This window comes from Colobus angolensis, unplaced genomic scaffold (assembly GCF_000951035.1).
Source record: "Colobus angolensis palliatus isolate OR3802 unplaced genomic scaffold, Cang.pa_1.0 Scaffold231, whole genome shotgun sequence".
Lineage (NCBI taxonomy): Eukaryota > Metazoa > Chordata > Mammalia > Primates > Cercopithecidae > Colobus > Colobus angolensis.
In genome coordinates, this window is record NW_012115500.1 from 3,631,694 (window position 1) to 3,641,617 (window position 9,924).

Below are 9,924 nucleotides of genomic sequence, written 5' to 3' on the forward strand. Positions count from 1 at the left end.
TGCTGGACCAGTCTTGGCACTCTCTTTCCTAGCCTTTCAACACCTGCTTCTTGCTAATAAATTAGAATTTAAACTTTATAACAATATCTATATGTCCCTGTGCATTCTGACTCCTGTGTGTCCCTCCGAGCTTTCTTTCTCAACTGTCCCACGACACCTGTAGAGATAAGAAATTTTTTCTTCTTTGAATGCTCCATGACTCTGAATTATGAGCCTTTGCCTTTAGTGACATGAAGTTTTGTCTTAGGGGAATCCTCTTTCTCTTTCCTTGCTGCCCTAACTCTCTTTGCCCCATTCACACCCATTCTTCCAGTTCAGCTTAGACATTCTTCTGGGAGAATCTTCTTGACCCTCTGATTAAACATCCTTCCTATATTCTTTGATAACCCTCTTTACCTAAGGTTATCAAACTATATAGGAATCTTCTATACAATTATTCTTGTTTCTCTGTATTTAAATCGCCTGTTTCCTGCTCTGTGCTTCCATTAGACTACAAAGCTTGCTGCATGTAAATTTTTTTCCTAACTAATTTCCTAGCACTTTGTGTGTTATATATACTCTATAAGTAGAGTGGATGTTTAAATTTATTCCACAATAAATAATACAGTAGAAGCTAATATTGTCAATATGTAAACTATTTGGATAGGCAAAGTGATATTTTTAAATGAAAATTTGAATATTCCATTTTCTTGTTTAAAAACCTGTAAGACCTCCTCATTGCTTCACATAGAGATTCCAGCTCATAACACTGTGGGTAAGGTTTGGCCTCTGCATCTTCTTCAGTCCCTTCTTCTGTCACTCCAGCTCTCCTCCCTCCAGCCATAGAGTATTCTTCTCATGGTTAATTTCAGTTCACTGACTCAGTCTTCCTTGTATCACCAGACTGAGTTAGTCCTGTTAAGGTTCTTAGAGTCCTTTTTCCTCTGCCACCACGTATTTACCTCTTTTTATAATTAAATGGTATGTGATAATTTGATGTTTATTACGTCAGTGCTCCCCCATTATTCTTTGAGCTATTTTCATAATTAGCACCTAGCACAGAGCCCAGAAGAGAATGAATGATTGAAAATAAATTATGTTTGCTATAAAAAGTAAGGTAACTCTTTTAATCTGAACTTTTGACATATTATTCTACAATGCATTTATTTAGATTGGTGCAAAAGTAATGGCAGAACCTGCAATGAGTTTTGCATTAATCCAGCGAACTACTGCGGCCTGAGTCTTTATGCTAGCATCCCATCTGTCACTGAGGCGCGTCTTCTTTCATTCCAGTACCTGTTCTGGTTACTGTCTAAAAACAAACAAACAAAAAACATTTTATTTTGATAATGACATTGTGGGTCAGGATTTGGGAAGGCCTCAGCCAGTCAGTTCACCTTCGGGGTTTCTCATGCAGTTTTAGTCAAATGTCAGGTCACTCGCTTGGTTGGCAGCTGATGCCGGCCGCTGTCAGTGAGCTCAGCTGTGGCTGTCTACAGAGTGCCCACACATGGCCTTGCCGGCATGGCAGTCCCCGAGCTTCTTACTTGCAGATTGGCCTCACCCGGAGCCAGCATCCCAAGGGATGTGGAAACTGCATGACATTTTCTGCCCTAAGTTTGGAAGGCCCTCAGCATCACTTTGGTGAGGCAGTGATAAGCCTGCCTAGATTCAAGGGGAAGGGACATTGACCCCAACTTATTTTGGGCAAGTGTCAGAGAATTTGGGGCCATATTTTGAAACCTCCACTACTTAAGAGAAAAATCAAGAATGTGGTGAATTAGCTTTCGAGCCTGAATTTTAATTTTTTTAAAAAAATTATATATTTTCTATCATTTCCTTAAATATTTCCAATTCATATCGTTCTATTAGTAAATACTTTGTTGGTGTGTTTTTGTGCTTTATCTTTAAATAATTTAATAATACAGATTCACATAGTTTTAAAGAAAACTTATGTGAAAGCTATTCTCTTTTAAAATTAAATATTTTAAGTAGTTCCACTGTAATTGAAATATGTCAAGGTGTCAGGATCAGCTTCCAATAATTCTGATTAACAACACTTAATATTATTCTGTATAGCATAATTTCCTTTCCATTAGAGTATATCAAAATTACAGCTTCAGTTACAGTTAAAATATTTGAAAAACTTAGCACTATCTTTCTGAATAAAAGGAGTTCATGTAACAGATTTTGTTTTGTAGTCTAGATATATTTTGTATAGGAATAGTATTGTATCTAATGACACTGCAGAATTAACCACCCTAGTCAATCTTTGTGAAATTGGCCTACTGTTTGTTTGTGGTATTCTGGTTTGTGCGGGTGACTGTTTGTTTGTGGTATTCTAGTTTGTGTGGGTGATGTTATCGTGTGATTTGTATCTTCTTGAATAGATAGCTGTTTAAATTTCCAGAAGCATATATGTTGTCCTCGAGTTTCTTCCTGTTAGAGATCTGTATTCTCTGGAACAGAAGAGGCATGTTGCTTTTATGATGTTTGCCCCACTCCACCTTTGCCCCCTGGCTCAGGTAACTAAATTCTGGGCTTTTTCATTCATGTGAATGACTAATCCCTTATTAAATCTTTCTAAGCTATTTGCCTCAATAACATTCTCTACTGTAAGATTCAAAACTTAATTATAGGGTACCTGGCAAATTGCTTCCCTTTTTGTGGTGTTGATTCTTGCTTTATTTCCTTACATCATTATTGGCCATACTCAGTGTTCATGAAACTCATGAGCTCTGAGTTGTATGTGGCAAGTTTAATCACCACAGCTTTTCCCCTGGTTGCTTAACAATTTAAAGCAGCAGGCAAAATGAAACAATTGCTTATAAGCCATTTTTCCTAATGTTTAGAGTTTAGTGTATTATTATTATTATTATTTTTTTTTTTTTTTGAGACGGAGTCTTGCTCTGTCGCCTGGGCTGGAGTGCAGTGGCCCGATCTCAGCTCACTGCAAGCTCCGTCTCCCGGGTTCACGCCATTCTCCTGCCTCAGCCTCCCGAGTAGCTGGGACTACAGGCGCCTGCCACCTCGCCCGGCTAGTTTTTTGTATTTTTAGTAGAGACGGGGTTTCACAGTGTTAGCCAGGATGGTCTCGATCTCCTGACCTCGTGATCCGCCCGTCTCGGCCTCCCAAAGTGCTGGGATTACAGGCTTGAGCCACCGCGCCCGGCCCGGGAGTACAAAGTCTTTATGACCTTCGCAACCAATGTCTCTTGGATCTCACCTTTTCCCACTCCCATCCAGTCACCCGTGCTGAGAACAAACCCGGGGCAGGCTCATGGCACAGGCCAGGATGGTCTCGATCTCCTGACCTCGTGATCCGCCCGTCTCGGCCTCCCAAAGTGCTGGGATTATAGGCTTGAGCCACCACGCCCGGCCCGAGTTTAGTGTATTATTAATGTATGTTCATCTAAGTAGAGCTATTGGGTGAAATCACAAGTGACTCTGATATGGCCAGATTGTAGCCCATCTTTTTGAAAGTAATTAATTAATGAATAATTCATTCATTCATTGAGACAGTGTCTTGCTCTGTTGCCTGGGCAGGAGTGCAGTGGCTCAATCATGGTTCACTGCAGCCTCCACCTGCTAGGCTTAAGCAGTCCTCCCACCTCAGCCTCCCAAATAGCTGGGACTACAGGCGTGTACCACCATGCCTGGCTAATTTTTTGTTTGTTTGTTTTTAGTAGCTATAGAGTTTTCCATATTGTCCAGGCTGGTCTTGAACTCCTGGGCTCAAGCGATCTAACCACCTGGGCCTCCCAAAGTGCTGGGATTACACGTGTGAGCCACCGCAGTCAGTCCATTTTTTTCATACGAATATATAAGCAAAGTGGGAAAAGTGACTTTCATTCTCTTGCCAGAGATACTCTTGGTGGAAAACAATAGGTGCAGTCCCCAAATTCTCATTTAATCCTACTTTTAACTAGTTTTAACTTCAGTGTTTTATTTTTCCTATGTTATCATTTTTCTGCCTCAAGAGTTTTAAAAAATATTTTTCCTATGTTACAATTTTTCCTCCTCCAGATATTTTTTAAAACAAACACTTTGAAAACGATAGGCTCCTAAAATTAAAGAAAGAAGTATTCCTTGTGTCTTCAAGTGTTGGTGCTTTATGTTAAACTTATATGGTATATGTGTATATATGTATATATGTATACATAGACATATGTATACATACTGTTTGTCAAGTTCTCACAGTTATTTTTGTGTCACGGGGGAACATTTTCTGATCTTAATTTAAAAAATCCTAAGCCTAGTCATTTCTAGTTAAGTTCATGTATTTGAGGTGTAGTTTCTCCTCCCTCCCTCCCTCTGTCTCTCGTTTCCTCCATTCCTCACACTGTCGCCTGGGCTGGAGTGCAGTGGCACAGTCTCAGCTCAAGGCAACCTCCATCTCCTGGGTTCAAGCAATTCTCCTGCCTCAGCCTCCCGAGCAGCTGAGATTACAGGTGCCTGCCAAGTTTTATATTTTTAGTAGAGACAGGGTTTCACTATGTTGGCCAGGCTGGTCTCAAACTCCTGACCTCATGATCCACCTGCCTCGGCCTCCCAAAGTGCTGGCATTGTAGGCGTGAGCCACCATGCCTGGCCTATTTATTTATTTTTTGAGTCGGATTCTTCATAGTGATTCTTGTGCCTCAGCCTCCCGAGTAGCTGGGACGGCAGGTGCATACCACCACACCCAGCTAATTTTTTTGTGTGTGCTTTTTATAGAGATGAGGTTTTCACCATGTTGACCAGACTGGTTTTGAACTTCTGGCCTCAAGTGATCCACCTGCCTAGGCCTCCCAAAGTGCAGGGATTGCAAGTGTGAGCCAATGCATCTGGCCTCAGGTGTAGCTTAAATCAACCAGAATAGATAACCCTTGGGTTTACCTTTCCTTTGTTCTTAGTTTTTATTATGTCACCTTTTGAATCCTTGAGGCTTTTCCTTCGAGATGAAGGGAAAGCTTAGAAGGAATGTTGAGCAGGAAAACCCTGAAAGGATAGTGATTTTTTCTTGACACTTTGCTCGTTTTTTTTGTTTGTTCTCAGTATTTTTGAAAACAAACTGTTCATACATGCTTTTCTCTTTAAAATCACTAGTATGTCTACAAACTAAACACTTGGAATCAGAATTTTCCATCCTGCTTAAAAATCATCCAAATGAAGAGCTTCAGAGAGAGTTTTTAACCCTTTTTAAAAATAATATAAAACATTAACACTTTCTGACTAGTTGCAAGATTGACATCACGGAAAGCACAAATGTCCTAGCTGAATTTCAGCAACAACCTTTGCATAATTGATAGATGAGACACCAAAGTAAGTATAATGATTTAGAAAGCACAAGCAACAGTGCATACTTTTGCATCTCTTTGCCTGCATGAGGTGTCTTTTCAGTTATAATAGTTGTTAAAACAAAGTATTGAAATAAATTGAACATAGACCTTAGAAACCTAGGATCACTAAATGCTGAACAAAGATTATAAAATAATGAAGCCAGTTCTAAAACATTGCTTTCACAATTACTCGTGACAGCAAAATGTTTTATATCATTAATTCATGTATTAAAATTAAGATGCTGAAAAAAATCATGGGAGCATTTAGATTGCTCTGTTCTAATATGCTTTTGGCGTATTACAATCTAAATAGATTTGACAGGGCTCTGTTGGTTTGCTTAGGGTGGTAAGGAGGTCAAGGTCAAGCAGGCAGTCTCCTCACAGCCTCGTTAACAACATGCTGACCTGTGGCCATAAACTACCCTTAACCCTGCACAGTCATATCATAAAGTGTCTGCTTCTGGTCATAAGACTGACTGAGACAAGATGGAGGAATTACTGTTAATCTCATCACCTCTTCTGAAAAAACAAATTGTGGAGCCCCAAGGGGTGTTGCAGCTCTTGCTTGTGGAGTCCCAAGATCTGAGTCCCCAAAAATGTTACAGCTCTTCACTCCCATAGTGAGCGGGAACATGTTACAGCTTCTTTCTCCCATAGTCTGACAAGCAGGAGTGTGCTGCAGCTCCTTTATACTTGTCGCTCACAGCTTAGTGGGCAGAAAGGAGGGTTACAGATCCTTCATTCCTGGTGCCTGCAACTTGGTGAATTTGAGGGTTACAGCTCATTTGTTCTCACTCCCTACAGCTTGGAAGTCTAGGCTGTTGTCCCATGACCAAGAGGAATAAGGTATATGGACACCAGAGAGTGAGTAAGGCAGAGAATAATTTTATTGAGCAGCAGAAGCAAAGCTGTCAGCAGAGAGGGGACCCTGAAAGCAGTTCCGCTTTCTGCCTGTGTGGCTGAGTCCAAGGTTTTTATGGGGGTGGAATGTGGGAATGCATGCTGATTGGTCCATGGGTGGTCTTTGGAAAAAGCACCATTCGATTGGCTAACAGGTATCATCCAGAAGAAACCAATAGAGAGAGAGATTGTAAGATGGTGATAGAAATTCTCACTTTGGTCATTGATCCAGAGCTGGCAGTTTGGTTTTCAGGTTTCAGGCTGTCTTGACTTGAAGGTTGGGTTTCACCGGGGACCTGACCCTGTCTGCCTACAAATTTGTCTGTCCCCTGTTACTATCAGTTATGTAATGCTGATTGTTGACTTAAGGTGTTCTAGGAAGAGAAAGTTGTCTTTGTAGGAGTAAAAAAGTTAGAACTTGGCTATTGTCTGAAAAATGGTTGTTGCTGCATAGGGAGGGTAGGAGAAAGGAGTTAGGGGTGGGCAGCTCTCTAAGTGAGCAAACATGAGGAAATAGAGAGGGTGTGCAAGTGACCATGACTGGAGAGGGGTTCAGAAAGGCAGTGTGGCAAATACAGGTAGGAAGGTGAGAGCGGAATGGTGACAACAAGAGTCAGCAGAACAGATACCAGCACAGTGCAGAGCACCAAAGGCAGAGGCACCTGAGCAAGTGTGCAAAGCCTGGGGTGGGCATAGGCATGGCATGTTTTAAGAACTGAAGGAGGCAGTGAGGTTGCAGTAGCACAGAGAGCAGGGGGGAACCTGAAGGGGATGACTTACAAAGGTAATAGGAGGGTCAGATAGTATAGATCCTCCATGGAAATTATACTTTATACTATGATGGCAAATCTTCGGACAGTTTGCTTGAGCTGTAACATGACAATTAATGCTTTAAGAGGATTCTAGCTTCTGTGTGGAGAATGAATTGTGTTTAAGGGTTGAGTTGGCAAGAGTAGAAGCAGGGAAATGGGTTAGGAGGCAATTGCAGTAGTCAGAGGTGACAGTGGTTTGCACTAGTGTACAAGTGGTGGAAATGGCTCTGTCTCGTGTCCTGTCACTTATTGGATCTTTGCCTTTAAAAAATGTTGGAAGTGCATTATCTTTAGTGCAGCAGAACATCCTTGCAGCCTTTCTGTTGAGACATCCCAGGTTTTACAACTCTGTGTACCAGCTGTAGCTTTTATCTTTCAAGCAACATAGGATTAGCCTCTGCTCAATTTGATTCTCTCATATTTTACCCATCTGGGAGGGATTTTTTGTTTGTTTTTAATGTTTGGTTTCAGAGACATGTAAAAAGTCACTGGCCAAAAATTTTGGAAACATCTTTTGAGAAGATGTCCATAGTTACTTCACTAATTGTCAGAATCAGTTTTTCAAAACAGTTTAGCCATCCTCTGCTTCTCAATATTTTGCAATTTGCTTTTTTTTAGTCTTTCCTTAATTTGATGCTCAACAGTTTATCTTCATTATTTTTTAAAACAAATAGAAACTATCACCCTCCCCTTCCCAGAGATAACAAAGGTCTTACTGGCCAACCTTCAGTTCTGAGAGAATGTTATTGGAATTTTTTGGTAATTCTATTTAGTTCTTGTTTTTAGTTTGTTGAATTGTTTTTGATAACTTATTTGCTTCCCCAGTTAATTCCTATTTAATTACGCATATTCCTCTCTTCCTTCTAATTCTTTTTTTGTATAACAGTGTTTCCTTCTGGTGTAAGTTCCATATCCTCTACCTTTCATGGCAAAGGCCTTGGGGTCATGGCTTAACCATACAATAGCTGTTTTGATCGTGCCTGTCCTTTTCTTTGTTTTTAGTTAGAGAAGAGTGATAAAGTAACAACTTAAACAAAGATTTGCTTTGTTGATTTTATGCTGAATGACTGAATTGCCCCTCCCTCCATACTTTGATTTGTTAATTTCGTAGAGTCCTGAAATTTCCCTCTAGTTACACTCTATGTTGATCATAAAATCAGTAGTATTTCAGTGGAAGGTACTAAAATGTCAGTGTGATTTAAAAAAAAAAATTTATGAGAAAGCCTCAAGTATTTATCTTTAAAATAGATATGTTCCATGTGCATGTTGTCTACATTTTAGAAGAACATAAACTCTGTACGTCTGTTTAATTACTGATTTCTCAGTTTTCTCTGCATATCTGGATAAATGTAATTTAAGAAGCAGTAATTTACTCAATTTAAAATATTTTCAAATTACATGGTGTGAGCAGTCACAAGACACTGTATGGTGCTTAAGAATACTGTTTATAATGTTTATGAAAAAATTGATAAGAATTAAAGTAATTAAAAGTTTGATTTTATGTTTTATGTTTAGAACATTCATTAAATTTGTAATATCTCTTTAAATCCTTTACGGGACATTTAACTGTAATTTTTCCCCATGTGAACACAAAATATCCGAGACAGGTTTCAATTAATTTAGAAAGTTTATTTTGCAAAGGTTAGGGATGCACTGTGACATATCCCCAGGAGGTCCTGACAATGTGTGCCCAAGGTGGTCATGGTACAGCTTGCTTTTATACGTTTTAGGAAGACAGGAGACATCAGTCAGTATGTCACCAAACATTGGTTTGGTGAGGGGGTGACTTCCAGGTCATAGGTAGATAAGAAACAAAAGATTACATTCGTTTGAGTTCTTGATCAGCCATTCACTGTATATACAATTTAGTCTGGCTCAGTGAATCTGCATTTTTACATAAACAGTAAGGCAGAGAAAGCAATCAGATATGCATTTGCCTCAGTTAAGCAGAGGGATGACTTTCTGTCCTGGACTTGTGAAGATATGCTATCATTTATTGCCAGGGTGAAATTCAACAGAACTGTTTAACATAGAGTAAAGATTTTGGCTGGGCGTGGTGGCTCACGCCTGTAATCCCAGCACTTTGGGAGGCCCAGGCGGAGAGAGAGAGAATATCCTGGCGAACGTGGCGAAGCCCATACGAAAAAAAAAAAAAAAAAATAGCCAGGTGTGGTAATGGGCGCCTGTAGTCCTAGCTCCTCTGGGGGCTGAGGCAGAAGAATCGCTTGAACCTGGAAGGCGGAGGTTGCAGTGAGTCGAGATCGTACCACTGCACTCCAGCCTGGCGACAGAGCGAGACTCCATCTCAAAAAAAAAAGAAAGATCTTGAGGCCCACAAGGAATTTCCTTGTGGGCAAATTGTGAGGGAGGTATGTAGCTATGTAGCTTTTTTATGTTTGTAGCTATCTTATTTAGGAATAAAAGGGGAAGCAGGTTTGCCTGATGTAGTTTCCAGCTTAACTTTTCCCTTGGCTTAGTAATTTTTGGGGTCCCAAGATTTATTTTCCTTTCACACTAATATTAATCTTTCTGTCAAGAATCAACTCACTTCAAAGTAAGTTCAATGTTTGCAAGAAGTTTCTCTGTAAATGTGATAGGATTTAATTTTTGGATCATGACAGTTTAGCATTTTTCCTCAAAAGTACCAACTTTATTGAAAAACAGAAGATACTTCATAAGGTAATACAAGATACTTTTTCAATATTTACCTCACTTTCTAGATACTTGGATATTTTATATAGCAAAAATGTGGTCATTGGTACCTCATGTATGGGAAAGTTCTGTAGTCTAAACTCCACCCCCAGCCTCCAAAAAAAAAAACAAAAAAAGGATGCCTGCATTGAGTTTTGTTTCAGTAACACATTTTGCATAATAATTTATAATCATTGCCATTTTGTAGATCATTTATTATT